The sequence below is a fragment of the Bubalus bubalis genome, chromosome 1 (genome assembly GCF_019923935.1).
Source record: "Bubalus bubalis isolate 160015118507 breed Murrah chromosome 1, NDDB_SH_1, whole genome shotgun sequence".
NCBI lineage: Eukaryota > Metazoa > Chordata > Mammalia > Artiodactyla > Bovidae > Bubalus > Bubalus bubalis.
The window spans coordinates 180,654,891-180,669,326 of NC_059157.1; the positions used below are offsets into that span (position 1 = coordinate 180,654,891).

At 50.2% G+C, this 14,436-nt stretch overlaps 1 long non-coding RNA gene across 1 annotated transcript; it reads left to right on the forward strand.

Annotated features, from left to right (window-relative positions):
* The first annotated feature begins 10,259 nt into the window (after positions 1-10,259).
* LOC123334857 lies at positions 10,260-13,622 on the forward strand. Its single transcript, XR_006553037.2, has 3 exons — positions 10,260-10,940; positions 11,582-11,647; positions 11,736-13,622. It is a non-coding gene; the product is annotated as an uncharacterized LOC123334857 (long non-coding RNA).
* Positions 13,623-14,436: the final 814 nt, after the last annotated feature.

Below are 14,436 nucleotides of genomic sequence, written 5' to 3' on the forward strand. Positions count from 1 at the left end.
AAGGAGAGAGAAGGCCTTCTTTAATGAACAATGCAAAGAAATAGAGGAAAACAATAGAATGGGAAAGACTAGAGATCTTTTCAAGAAAATTGGAGACATCAAAGGATCATTTCACGCAATGATGTGCATGATAAAGGACAGAAATAGTAAGGACCTAACAGAGGCAGAAGAGATTAAGAAGAGGTGGCAAGAATACACAGAAGAACTATACAAAAAAAGGTCTTAATGACCCAGATAACCACGATGGTGTCCTCACTCACCTAGAGCCAGACATCCCGAAATGTGAAGTCAAGTGGGCCTCAGGTAGCATTACTATGAGCAAAGCTAGTGGAAGTGATGGAATTCCAGCTGAGCTATTTCAAATCCTAAAAGATGATGCTGTGAAAGTGCGCACTCAATATGTCAGCAAATTTGGAAAATCCAGCAGTGGCCACAGGACTAGAAAAGGTCAATGTTTACCCCAATCCCAAAGAAGGGCAGTGCTAAAGAATGTTCAAACTACCGGACAATTGTGCTCATTTCCCATGCTAGTAAGGTCAAGCTCAAAATCTTTTAAGTTAGGCTTCAGCGATACTTGAATTGAGAACTTCCGGATGTCCAGGCTAGATTTAGAAAAGTCACAGGAACCAGAGATCAAATTGCCAACATTTGCTGGATCATAAAGAAAGCAATGGAATTCCAGTAAAACATCTGCTTACACTTCATTGACTATGCTAAAGCCTTTCACTATGTGGATCACAACAAACTGTGAAAAATTCTTAAAGAGAGGGAATACCAGACCATCTTATCTGTCTTCTGAGAAACCTATACATGGGTTAAGAAGCAACAGTTAGGCTTCTACATGGACTGGTTCAAAATTGGGAAAGGAGTACAACAAGGCTACATATTGTCACCCTGATTATTTAACTTATATGCAGAGTACATCATGCCAAATGCCAGGCTGGATGAATTATAAGCTAGAATCAAGATCGCCAGGAGAAATATCAACAACCTCAGATATGCAGATAACACCACCCTAATGGCAGGAAGTCTAGTCAAGGCTATGGTTTTTCCAGTGGTCATGTATGAATGTGAGAGTTGGGCTGTGAAGAAAGCTGAGTGCCGAAGAATTGATACTTTTGAACTGTGGTGTTGGAGAAGACTCTTGAGAGTTCCTTGGACTGCAAGGAGATCCAGCCAGTCCATTCTGAAGGAGATCAGCCCTGGGATTTCTTTGGAAGGAATGATGCTAAAGCTGAAACTCCAGTACTTTGGCCACCTCATGCGAAGAGTTGACTCACTGGAAAAGACTCTGATGCTGGGAGGGATTGGGGGCAGGAGGAGAAGGGGACGACAGAGGATGAGATGGCTGGATGGCATCACGGACTCGATGGACGTGAGTCTGAGTGAACTCCGGGAGTTGGTGATGGACAGGGAGGCCTGGCGTGCTGCGATTCATGGGGTCGCAAAGAGTTGGACACGACTGAGCGACTGAACTGAAACTGAATGGCAGGAAGTGAGGAGGAACTAAAGAGCCTCTTGATAAGGATGAAAGAGGAGAATGAAAAAGCTGGCTTAAACTCAGCATTCAAAAAACTAAGATCAGGGCCCAGTCCCATCACTTCATGGCAAGTAGATGGGGAAAAAGTGGAAGCAGTGACAGATTTTCTCTTCGTGGTCTCCAAAATCACCGCAGATGGTGACTGCAGCCATGAAATTAGAAGATGCTCGCTTCTTGGAAGGAAAGCGAGGACAAACCTAGACAGCATATTAAAAAGCAAAGACATCACTTGCTAACAAAGGTCCATATAGTCAAAGCTACGGTCTTTCCAGTTGCCATGTACAGATGTGAGTGTTGGACCATAAAGAAGACAGAGCACCAAAGAATTGATATGTTCAAATTGTTACTGAAGAAGACTCTTGAGAGTCCCGTGGACTGCAAGGAGATCAAACCAGTCAATCCTAAAGGAAATCAACCCTGAATACTCATTGGAAGGACTGATGCTGAAGCTGAAGCTCCAATACTTTGGGCACCTGATGTGAAGAGCCAACTCATTGGAAAAAACCCTGATGCTGGGAAAGACTGAGGGCAAGAGAAGAGGAGGTGACAGAGGATGAGATGGTTGGATGACATCACTGACTTAATAGACATGAATTTGAGCAAACTCTAGGAGATAGTGAGGGACAGGGAGGCCTGGCGTGCTGCAGTCCATGGGTTTGCAGAGTCGGACACGACTTAGTGACTGGACAACAACATTACAGATCTTACTTCCAAGTATGGTCACGTTCTGTGGGCAGTGCTTCAACATGTGAATTTGAGATGGTGTAGCCCAGCCTATAACACCTGCCCAAGGAGCAAGCATCTACTTCTGGATAGCATCTGGATGCTCCCTCCGTATAGGCAATCCATGTTGCCCACTGGGTGTTTCACAAGTGCTTTCTGCTTCAAACCCTATAACCTTCCCTGGAGTCAGCAGAGAAGCATCCTCATCTCATTTCATAGATGAGAAAACAGGTCATGAGAGCTAAAGTTAGTGTCCCCAAGCCCCCTGCCAGGAAGTGAATGTTCTGGGCTGAGACTGGGCTCCTCACTCCTTGACACTGTTCCTTCAAACTCCCTGCTTCAGGGACTACAACATTTCCCTTCAAGGAAGGAAGAAAATATTTCCTCTGATAAGAGCTTAACACCCAAGTCAAGTTTGCAGGCTTTCAGGCTCCTCGTCCTATTTAATGTGCCAGAGCTTCTTCTAGTGAACATTTCATAGATCTAATCGTATTTCATAGATGAGAAATGGCAGCTTAAGGAGGTAAAACTGAGCTGCTGGTCAGTGCTGGAAGGGTGCAGTGAAACAGGGAAAGGCTGATTCACAAGCCCTTATCTTTCGAGGGTAGCAACCCTCAACAAACTCAGTTACTCAGCAAGTGTTTATTAGAGGTCTGCTCCATGCCAGGCACTGTTCAAGGTGCCACTCTAGTTGTTTGGGTTTAATCTATTTACAAAAGAGACACTGAGCCCTGTGTTTATGGAGCTAGAGTTGTCCAGAGGGAGACAAACAATAAATATAATAAATAGGTAAATTGTATTATGGTTTCCCTGGTGGCTCCGTGGTAAAGAATACGCCTGCAATGCAGGAGACTTACAGGAGGCACGGGTATGATCCCTGAGTCGGGAAGATCCCCTGGAGGAGGAAATGGCAATGCACTCCAGTATTCTTGCCTGGGAAATCCCATGGACAAAGGAGCGTGGTGGGCTAAAGTCCATGGGGTCGCAAAAAAGTCGGACACTACTGACTGGCTAAACAACAGCAATCAAATTGTATTATATGTTAGAAAGTGGTAAGTCCTATGCGGCAGAGTGGGGGTGATCAGGAACACTGGGCTGGGGAGAAGAAGTTGCAGTATTGAACAGGGTGCTCAGGGAAGGTGTTCTGGAGCGTAGACTTGGGGGAAGGAAGAAGTTAGACAATGAGCATGCCTGGAAAAGAAGGTCTGAGCAGAGAGAACAAGTGCCAAGGCCCTGGACCAGGAGGGTGCTTGGTGTTTTGTAGGGACAGCATGGGGCCCTGTGGCCAGACAGGCAGGGAGGAGGGTGAGGACGGTGTGGAGGGGAAGTCAGAGTGGAAAAGGGCCTCCGGGGGCAGGCTCACAGCCACTGCCAGGACCTGGGCTTGGTCTAGAAGCGAGACCTCAGCAGAGCTCTGAGCAGAGTAGGCAGGCATGGTCTGACCGCTTTCTAGTGGGATCCCAGCTGCTGTGTTGAGAATACCTGGCAGGGGAACAGAGAGGAAGAGAGGATACCAGTTAATAGGACAGTGGCGTGGACAAGGTGGCCCTGATGCTGACAGATTCTGCTGCTCTTGTTGCTCTTTCTCCCTCTCCCCATCTCTGCCTCCTTCTTTTTGGAAAGTCTCTGGAATGTCCAGTCCTGGTGTCCCCAGTGAGCAGCTCTCTGGGGCCAGAGATAGCTGCTTCTGTGCTCAGAATATCAGATTTCTCCTTTAGTAAATGAAGTAAAACAGGGTTAATGATGCCAGCCTCACAGAGCAGTTGGAGAATCACCCATGGATGGATAGATGTGGGGCGTTTCAATCAGTTCAGTCACTCAGTCATGTCTGACTCTGCGACCCCACGGACTGCAGCACACCAGGCCTCCCTGTCCATCACCAACTCCCGGAGTTACTCAAACTCACGTCCATCAAGTTGGTGATGCCATCCAACCATCTCATCCTCTGTCATCCCTTTCTCCTGCCTTCTATCTTTCCCAGCATCAGGGTCTTTTCCAGTGAGTCAGTTCTTCACATCAGGTGGCTAAAGTATTGGAGTTTCAGGTTCAGCATCAGTCCTTCCAATGAATATTCAGGACTGATTTCCTTTAGGATGGAGTGGTTGGATCTCCTTGCAGTCCAGGGGATTGTCAGGAGTCTTTTCCAACACCACAGTTCAAAAGCATCAATTCTTTGGGGCATTCAGTCCCAGCCAGCTCAGTCAAGGCCCCTCGGATTGGGTTTCTGAGCCCTTGATCCCCTGCCCCAAATGGGAACCCTCCAGACATGGGGCTCACAGAAGAATACAGTCCTCTGTGAGCATCAGAGGCAGAGCCCGTGGTCACTGGGAACCAGCTTAGAGAGGCCCAGGGATCCAGGTATGAACTTCATGTCTTCTGACCCTCAGGGGAGGGGGCTGTATGTGAGCACTGGATCAGGTGTCCAGCAACCTGCATTTGTTTATTTTTTTAATTGAGATATAATTGACATACAACACTATATTAGTTCCAAGCGTACAACATAATATCCGTTTATGTTGCAAGTGGTCATCACAGTAAGTCTAGCTAGCAGCAACCTGCATTTCTTCGTCAACCCTGCCACGTCCCAACTCAGCAGACTTGAGAGACGACATCTCTCTGGGCCTGTTTCCCCACCTGACAAATGCACATGTTGATAACATTTCCATGCTTCTCTCCAGCCTTCTGGGAGTTTTCTGGGCCTGAGAGGAGCCCGGGCAGTTGTGGAGTCACAGAGTTACTCACTTCCTTGTTTTCCTACATGACTTGGCCCTATTTCCTGGCTTCCACCTCTACCCTGTCAATGACTTGGTCTGAGCCACTTGTGCGAGGAAAGCTGGTGAGCTGAGCTGGGATCAGAAAAGTGCTGGACAGACCTGGGCCACACAGCCTTATGCACTCCCCTGAGGATGGGCCCTGCCACTAAGGAGATGTGTGGATAGAAGTTCATGAAGGTCGAGCTGGAAGGTCTCTTAGAGACCCTCAACTTACAGCGGGGAAGCTGAGGGTAACAGAGGGGAAGAGACTTGTCCAGGATCTCACAGAGGTCCCTGGGAACATCTGTTTGTTTTTTAATAAACAAGAAACAGCCTTATTACAGCATAAGTAGCATCTATTAAACTCTACATGAAGTGGAGTTGGGTGAGTTCTGACACACATACATCCCCATCAACCAGCTCCACAGTCAGGATACTTATCGTTCCCATCATATGGGGACTTTCTTGGTGGTCCAATGGCTAAGATTCTTCACTCCCAATGCAGGGGCCCAGGTTTGATCCCTGGTTGGGGTACTAGATTCCACATGCCCCAACTAAGAGGGCAGAGGCAACAACTAAAGATCCTGCATGCCTCAACTAAGACCAGGCACAGCCAAATAAATAAAGCTAAAAAAATTTCCCATCGCCTCCAGAAGCTTCCTCATGGTCCTCTGTTCTGTCTCCCTCACCGACACTCCAGGTCAACTCCAGTCTGCTTTCTGCCACTACCGACACATTTTTGCATGTGTTTTAAGGGAGCACTGAGAGGGCTGGTGGGCAGGCTGGGCGTGGCCTGGGAAAGACAGGGGGCCATCAGGATTGCGGCCTGAGGACTGGAAGGCTGGAGCAGCCATACTTTGAGGTGAGGGTCAGGGAGCTTCATGAGCTTAGCCTTAGGCCTTAGGTGACCTGTCTAGCCATCCTCGTATGGGGAAGGCTACGGGGCAGTTGGGCACAGGAGCCTGGAGTTCCAGAGTCTGGACTGGAGATCTGCAGAGAAGGACGGGAAGTTAAGGACCGGCCAGACCTCCAAAGAATGAGTGTGGTGACAGCGGCGCCCTGGTCTCCCACTAAGCAGTTGGTCAGGGCCAGCTCTCTACAAAACATCTGCTCCCCTCCAGGGGTCTGGCATCCCTGAGCCCAGGAAAGTGGGTCCTCCAAGGGCAGAGTGTTTTTGCATCTGCCTGGTGGCCACACAGTGCCTGGTCCCTGGGAAGAGCAACTGAATGGGCAAGGAAAACTCCCTTTACCTTGCCAATATTTGCAATATTGGCAAAAAGTATGTGTCAGAGGAGGGCAAGTACCCAGACAATTATGACCACTTTCCATGGGCCTCACCTCTAGCCAGAGGTTCTGCAGAAAAGGAAAAAGCAAAGTGACATTTGACTCGCCTTTCGCAAACACTCCCTCAGTTGACCTCCCAGTAACCCCATCAGCTAAGTCCCTCCTTTACAGAACAGGAAAGTGGGGCTCCAGAGAGAAGATGGCACCAGATGTGGACCCACTGCCTTCTTGGTGATCCCTGGGGGCACGAAGGCTTGAGCAAATCTGCCTTGGGCCATCCCCAGCTGGTCACTGCCCTTTCCCCAGGGCTCCCCTCTCTCTGCAAATCTACTCCAAGACATTTTGTCCTGTTTGGACTAACTGCCCCACCAGCCCTATACCTTGGCACCGCACCCTGGCCTCTCAGTGTGAGCCCACACTTCCCACCTGCCCTGTCCTACAGGGCTTTCTCTGGGCCATGCGTGATGCCTCATACTCCAGGTGTGTGCAAGGCCTCATGGCAGTATCTTCCAGAAACCCCCATGCGGCTAGAATATTCGACATAACTGATAAACACAGTTGAGCAGCTTTCACTGTGTCTGGCCTGGCACACAAGAGGCAGGCACTATCCTAATCCTCCTGCGCCTGGAGACAGGAGGTCCGTGGGTCAACCTCAGGTCATTAAAGTTGACTGTGAGGCATGTGTGCTCTGAAGCAAAGGGTCAGTGCATAGGACAGGGGACCAACCATTCCAGGATCCATAAAGGGGTTCTAGGGAAGAGGGTGGGGAGCTGGGGCCAAAGGAAGAGCAGGAGTCACCAGGGGAAGATGGAGGGGAGGTTATTCCAGGCAGAGGAGGGAGGGGACACAGCTGTGAGGGCCAGAGGAGGCCTGTGTGCCTCAAGAGAGGACACCTCAGGTCAGCTGAGGATGTCCAGAGGGCAGGCGGAACCGGAAACGGTGTGTCTTGTCCACCAGCAGAGACACATGCCCTTCCCTAGAGTGGCTCAGGGACTGGGAGCAGGCAGGGGCCCTGGGCCTCATGGCACCTTGCGGAGGGAGGGTCCCAGGTCAGTTTCCTGCTCAGCAGAGGCCAAGTAGCTCCAAGAGCTCTGCCCAGCAGAGAGGGGGCCGCTGGTCCCCACTGCCTGTCCACTGTCGGCTCCAAGCAGACCAGGAGGCCCGGGCCTTCCATCTGCTGTGAGTTTTCTGATGGAGGCGGAAAGGCCAAACCCTGGAATGTGCTGACCTCTGCCCCCTTCAAGGCCCAGGAGCTAAGCCCCATTCTTCCCAGTGCCAAAGCCCTGCTAAAGCCAAGGGTGGGTGTGGCCCAGCACGGGGCAGGCCAAGCAGGAGAAACATTTCCCCTAGGATGGTTCCCAGAAGGGTCTCCTTCAGCATCCCCAGCCTCCTTCCCTAATGAGGAGAGGAAGGCCCCTGAGGCCAGGGTCAGCACAGCATACCCCGGCCAGTACTGGCTCAGCGCTTCCTGGGCAGGGCCCTGCCACAGCCCTTGAAACTGGCGGCCCTGGAGCTCCTTTCAGGAAACTTCACAGTTGTTTTGGAATCCACTCCCGTCACATAGGAACAGAGCTCTGTGGCCTGTGTTGGGAGGGAAGTCATGGGCGGCTGGAAGGGGCGGGGGCTTCAGGGCAGGGCCTGGGCGTGGGAAGAAGATCAACCTTGGAGGAAGCCCAGCCTCATGCTCTCCAAGCCTCAGTGGCCTCATCTGTGACATGGAAACCACGGCTGCTCTGCCAATGCCAAAGGAAAGCTTTGAGGTCACAGGAAACTGTATGGTGCTTTCCAAGTGTGAGGTGAGCCTCTTATCAGGCTCCAGTCACCCAAGGGGAGGACACTGAGTTAAGGTAGCGACAGCCCTCAACGTGGAGCTGAGAAGCTGCAAAGCTGGGGTTCTGCTGCCTGAGGGGCCAAGCAAGGTCTGAAGACTCTCAGCACCCCTCATCCTGAAATGCAGAGCCCTGGGTTTCTTTTCTCCAGATGAACTGGGCTCTGAACCCTCCTGGCAAGCCAAGACATGGGCTTGCACTGGGGCTGGTGGTTCTTAAGGGAGTCCTCTGAGAATCCTCGATGGGAGGGGAAAACACAGACTCCCGGGTGGGTAGGACAGGGATGGACAAGGCTCCCAGCTAAGGACCCCTAGAGGTGTGTGTGCAAGAGTTAGGATTAAACTGGGAATTTAGAAGGAGGCAGGAACCGCTGCCAGGAAGCTCCCACAGCCCTTTGGCTCCTGAAGCCTTCCCCGTGGTGAGTTCTTGAGAGTGAGGACCACACTTTCTTCCTTAGACCCACAGAGTATGCCAAGATAAGGGCCTCTGTACGTGTGTTGGGAAAATGAACAGAACAACTCTTGGTAAACTCTCAACTCAAGTCTCATCTGCCTTTGTCTCTGGCATCTAGCACAGCACCTGCATTCAGCTGGTGCTCAGTATATGTCTAGCGGCTATTTGTTTCCCCAGTAAACCCTGCCCTGGACTCAATACGCACTACCTGAGCTTTTCCAAGCACGTCTTTTGTTCTCCAGCCTCTCAGCCCCTGTTCCTTCTGTGGGAGCGTTGTCCCAGGCCCTTCTTCACCACCTGACATTCTGAGCATCCTTTGTGGGCCCCCTTTCCCAGGAGGCTTCTCTGATCAGACTGACTTCTACTTGGTACCACCCAAAGTCCTCCAAGGACTTTCCTCATCCCACAAGGGACTGCCAGGCTCTCAACACTCACCACACTCCCAGCCCTAACCCTTTCCCTAGCCCTCATCTCAACCCAACACCCAGCTGAGGGTCTGTCCTGCCGGGAAGAAGTCAGCCACATAGCAATGGGAGTGTATCCATCCGCTGTCCCCTAGGGGCCAGGACACGCCCCCTCATGCGCTCACCCTTTCTCAGAAGACACAGGAGAGGATGTCTGTGTGTCTTTGGATGACAAAGTGAGAGGCTCTGGACCAGTCACCAACTCCACCAAAAGGAAGTGGTGGTTTTGAAGAGCCCTGAGCTGGTGGTCAGGACGCCTGGGCGGGTGACCTTGGAAAAGTCATACACAGAGCCTCAGATTCCTGTCTGTGAAATGAAGAGTTGGACCATGTCTCTCAAACTCTGACACATTGAAACTGCCCAGTCCTGTCTCAAGAAGGAAATTCCCCACAATGGCTGGAAAAGGAGTGGGGGTGGTATGTGCTCAAGGGCCCCCTGTCTACCGGGGCCAGTCTCCCTCTCTCCCAGGACTGCCCAGGAGCTCAGGACACTGCCGGAGGGTGGGTGTCCCGCTCCTGGTCAGGTTTGCTGTATTTTGCTGTGTGGCGAGTCCTGGCCTAAGGTCAGCTGTCCCCCTGCATCCAAAGCAGATTTCCTAGGAGGGAGCCCTGAAATTGGCTCCCAATTTCGGAGGAGGGAGAACAAGTTGATTCCAGGGAAAGAATATATTTTCCGGAACATTTAAGACAGCTGTTGTTTCTGTGGCCTGCGGGGGTGCCCCTCACTCTGTCATCCCCAGAGTTGTTGGCTCCCCTGAATCCCTGGGACCTGGGAAAACACTGTCCTCCTTCCCTCCACCACCTGCCTCTCACTTCCAACAAGCAGCACTTCCTCTGGGATTCTCCACCTTGGACTCGCTCCAGGGAATTTCTGGAAGCATAAAATGGTGCAAACAGATTGTTTTCATTATGATTATTCTGGGTTTAACCTCCTGGCCCTGCGTCACTGAGAATTGGGGGCTCTTTGTTAGAACCGCATGGGGCAAGAGGCCTTTCTTTTTCTTCTTTTTGCTGCCCGAATCAGTCTTATTTTCCTTCCCTCAATTCTGGATCCTCTCCTGCCTGGACCCATTCCTCCACACGCCCTCCCTGCCTCATGCAGGATTTGTCTAATGAAGCCTCAGGGTGACCCTGCTCTCCTGCCTGACCTGCATTGTCGTCAAATCCTTGCTTCTCTCTACGGCTGCTTTCCAATGTGAAACCAACCTCTCTGAACCCGCCTCTGAAAGACTTAGAGGATCTGCCAACATTTGGTATGAATGTATTTTAACATGAAAATTTTCCTGTTCATCAAAATTGTAGTGAAAACAACACACTCACACAAATGTGTTACATGTAAATTTCAGCACATTGAAAACTACCAACACATTAACTTGGACTGCTGCAAGAAGCGTTTTTTGGTACAGATCTCAAAGCAAGAATTTTATTTAATTAAAGGTTGTTCTAGGAACAGCAAGAGAGCTAATTTAAAAAATAAAAACCACACTTTTAACAATTGCAAGTACTTCTCCACGTGAAACAGAATTTCTTAATCTGGTACAATCAAAATAGATGGCAGTGGTTCTCAGCTGGGGTGATTTTACTCCTGACACCTGACTCTGGAGGAAGGGCCAGTGACTATTGGCTACCGTCACCATGCAGGGTCTTGAGTTGTGCCGTGAGGGCTCCCACTCTGGGCCCACCACTCCTAGACCATGTGACCTCAGACTCAGTGCCTCATCTCGCCAAGCTTAGATTTCCTCAACTGCAAGATGGCACCACAGTATCATGTATTTCATTTGGCAGTTGTGAGGATTAGATGGTATCATTTATGCCAAGTGCTTAGAACAGTGTCAAACACACAATCAGTGTTAGCCACCACCATCATGATTCCTGCAAATTCCGGCAGCCTGCTGGTAAGAACTGGCCATTGGAGGACCCCTGTTTGCCTCCCCGACTCCAGGGTCCTTGTCTTGCTTCACAGCCCAGCCCTTGCGTGGCCTTATGTGGGGAGTGGGGGCAGCCTATTGGAAGGCACTCCCCAGAACAAAGCTTTAAGCAGCAGTGTCCAGAGACACAGACACTTGAGGATTTTTCTGGCCCCAAAGCTTACAGATGCCCAGACTCACAAAGCCCCCTCCCCACTTCCTCTTTGAAAGCTGGAGTCCTACTGGGCGGAAGAGGAGCTGGGGGGAGGGGGGATGACGGTTAGGGTTCAGGCTCAGCCCTGACCTTTAATTTTGGTGAAGAGCCTCTTTAGAAAAGCTATTCAACCTTGGCAGAGGGGAGGGGAGTGTCCTACCAGGACACCAAGGGAAAAAGGCGGTGTTTACATTTCTGCAAACTCTATTGTTTGAAAGGACACAGAGCATCCATTTCCCACAGCAATGGCCAATAGGGTCAGAATTTCTCACATGTTGCAGTGAGACCAGCCTGGCTGGGCTGTTTATTTACAGCAAAAAGCATCACTTTACCAAAATGATTTACTAAAAGCTATCTTCCAGTATCAAATTTGAGAATTTGCTCTAAATGTGACAAATGGATTTACTTGCTGCAGATGGTTTTCCTGCAAAGAACAGCCAGGATAGGCATTAAGAAGATGCTGAAGCCCATTCTGGAGAAGGTTTGTTTGGCTGAGCCAGTTGGCGAGGTTGGGGGCGTTCTAGGTCTGTCCTGGAAACCTCAGTGCCTTCCCCGTCTCCTCCTTCCAGGACTTCCCTCCCTCCCACAACATCTTCTGGCTCTTCCTTCAGCATCTGTCCAGAACTAGACCACCTCCCATCAGCTCCACCGCCACCCTGGCTCAAGCACCGCCATCTCCCGCCCGAGTCGTTGCTGTGGCCCCTCCTTGGTCTCCCTGCTTCTGCTATGGCCCCTCTACAAACTACCACCTGGAGAAAGGTCATTTTAAAATGTAACTCTGATGTCACTCTTCTAGAACATTCGAGTCCAGAGGACCCTTCCCAGCTCACAAGGAGTCAAATTCAAAGTCCTTTCTGTGGCCTGTATGCTGTGCTCCCACCCCGGCATACTCACCTGGGCCTCTTCTCTTACCACTTGGCTCACTCCTCCCAGGCCCACTGGGCCCTTGTTCTCCCCTGAACAACCCCTGGTACAGCCTGCCATTCCTTCTGCTCCCACATGGCCTCCCTGACTTCCTTCAAGTTCCTACTGAGGTGTCTTCTCATCGAAGAGCCTTTCCCTGACCACCCTGACAGTTGCCAGTGTCCACCCCACTGCAAACCCAGGTTTCCTCCTCCATTTGCTTCACAGCATTGCTGAACCTTTGCTCTCTGCTCATCACTTACTTGTGTGTTGGTGGTCTCCCTCCCTGGAGATCAGCTCCTCAAGTGCAGGACATTGTGGTGTTCACAGCTCTATCCCCAGTATCCCCATCCATGTCAGGAGCTCAACCAATACCTGTTGCGTAAGTGATGATTAGGCGAGTGAATTCTGAGGGCAGCCCCAGACAACTGTGATTCCTCTCCTCTGCCCACAGCTGATGGGGCCACGGACCGCCAATCCCCAGGTGAACCAGCACTCAGACAGGTCAGGAGGAGAACACTCAGCCCTCCTGCATCATGGGGATTTGTGGGTCAAGTCCTCATCGGTCTCCACCTCCCTCTTTCTCAGTTTAAAGAGATTAGCCAGGAGATAGTGAGAAAGAGAAGTTACTGCCAAGGGTTCCCAGCTGCAAAGACTATGGCTCCCCACAGATCCACGGATGAGGCCCCAGGCTGTCCCAGCCCTCTGGTTCCAGGTGTCATTGGAAGCCACAGTCCTGGGCAAAGAATGTTCCATCTACACATATAACATCATGCCACTGGTATCCGTGTCAGGATTGGGAGCAGGGTCAGGGAAGGTCACTGTGTGAAAGTGTTAGGGTTCAGGGTGGTTCTGTGTGAGACAAAGGAATGCCTTTGGTGGCTTTTGGCTGGTCCAATTGGTCAGGAAAATCATTCCAGAGAAGGAGGGCCAGAGAGCATGATCTCAACTTCCACAAGTGATCATGTACTTTGGAGGATATTCCAGGTAAAAGAAACAAATATAAGAAGCAGCAAACTGGTTTCCTGAGCAGGGACTGAGAAGCTGGAAATCGATTCTGTAGATGGGCTAAAGTGTAGGCTTCATGCTGGGGGCCAGAAAAAAATGACCCCAGGTTTCTCCAGCACCTGCTGTGCCAGGCCCTGTCTCGGTGCTAGAAGATGAATAAGGCCCAACCTCCCCCACCCTGTCACACCCTACACAAGGTGGTGGGTGTCAGAAATACATGTGCAGCCAGCATCACGGCACACACACACAACATGCTTATACACATTGCACTTCCACACACATACACAGAAAAGAGGCTCCTGGATGAGAGCTGACTCAGTGGCCCTTGTCAAGTCTCCAAAATGATTTCTCCCAACAGAAAATAGGCAGTGGTGCCAGAAGATCCACCAGGCATCTCACAGGCTGCACCCAGCTCCCCTCCTGCAGTCCCCTAGAGCCAGGCTTTCACCTTGAAACAAATCTCTTTTTTCTTTTTCTTTTTTTAATTTAAATTTATTTATTTCAATTGGAGGCTAATTAGTTTACAATATTATATTGGTTTTACCATACATCAGCATGAATCTGCCACGGGTGTACATGTGTTCCCCATCCTGAACCCCCCTCCCACCTCCCTTCCCGTACCATCCCTCTGAGTCATCCCAGTGCACCAGCACCAAGCATCCTGTATCCTGCATTGAACCTGGACTGGCAATTAGTTTCTTACATGATATTATACATGTTTCAATGCCATTCTCCCAAATCATCCCACCCTCTCCCTCTCCCACAGAGTCCAAAAGACTGTTCTATACATCTGTGTCTCTTTTGCTGTCTCACATACAGGGTTATCGTTACCATCTTTCTAAATTCCGTATATATGCATTAGTGTACTGTATTGGTGTTTTTCTTTCTGGCTTACTTCACTCTGTATAATAGCCTCCAGTTTCATCCATCTCATTAGAACTGATTTAAATGTATTCTTTTTAATGGCTGAGTAATACTCCATTGTGTATATGTCCCACAGCTTTATTATCCATTCATCTGCTGATGGACATCTAGGTTGCTTCCATGTCCTGGCTATAATAAACAGTGCTGCGATGAACATTGGGGTACACGTGTCTCTTTCAATTCTGGTTTCCTCAGTGTGTATGCCCAGCAGTGGGATTGCTGGATCATAAGGCAGTTCTATTTCCAGTTTTTTAAGGAATCTCCACACTGTTCTCCATAGTGGCTGTACTAGTTTGCATTCCCACCAACAGTGTAAGAGGGTTCCTCTTTCTCCACACCCTCTCCAGCATTTATTGCTTATAGACTTTTGGATCGCAGCGATTCTGACTGGTGAGAAATGGTACCTCATTGTGGTTTTGATTTGCATTTCTCTGA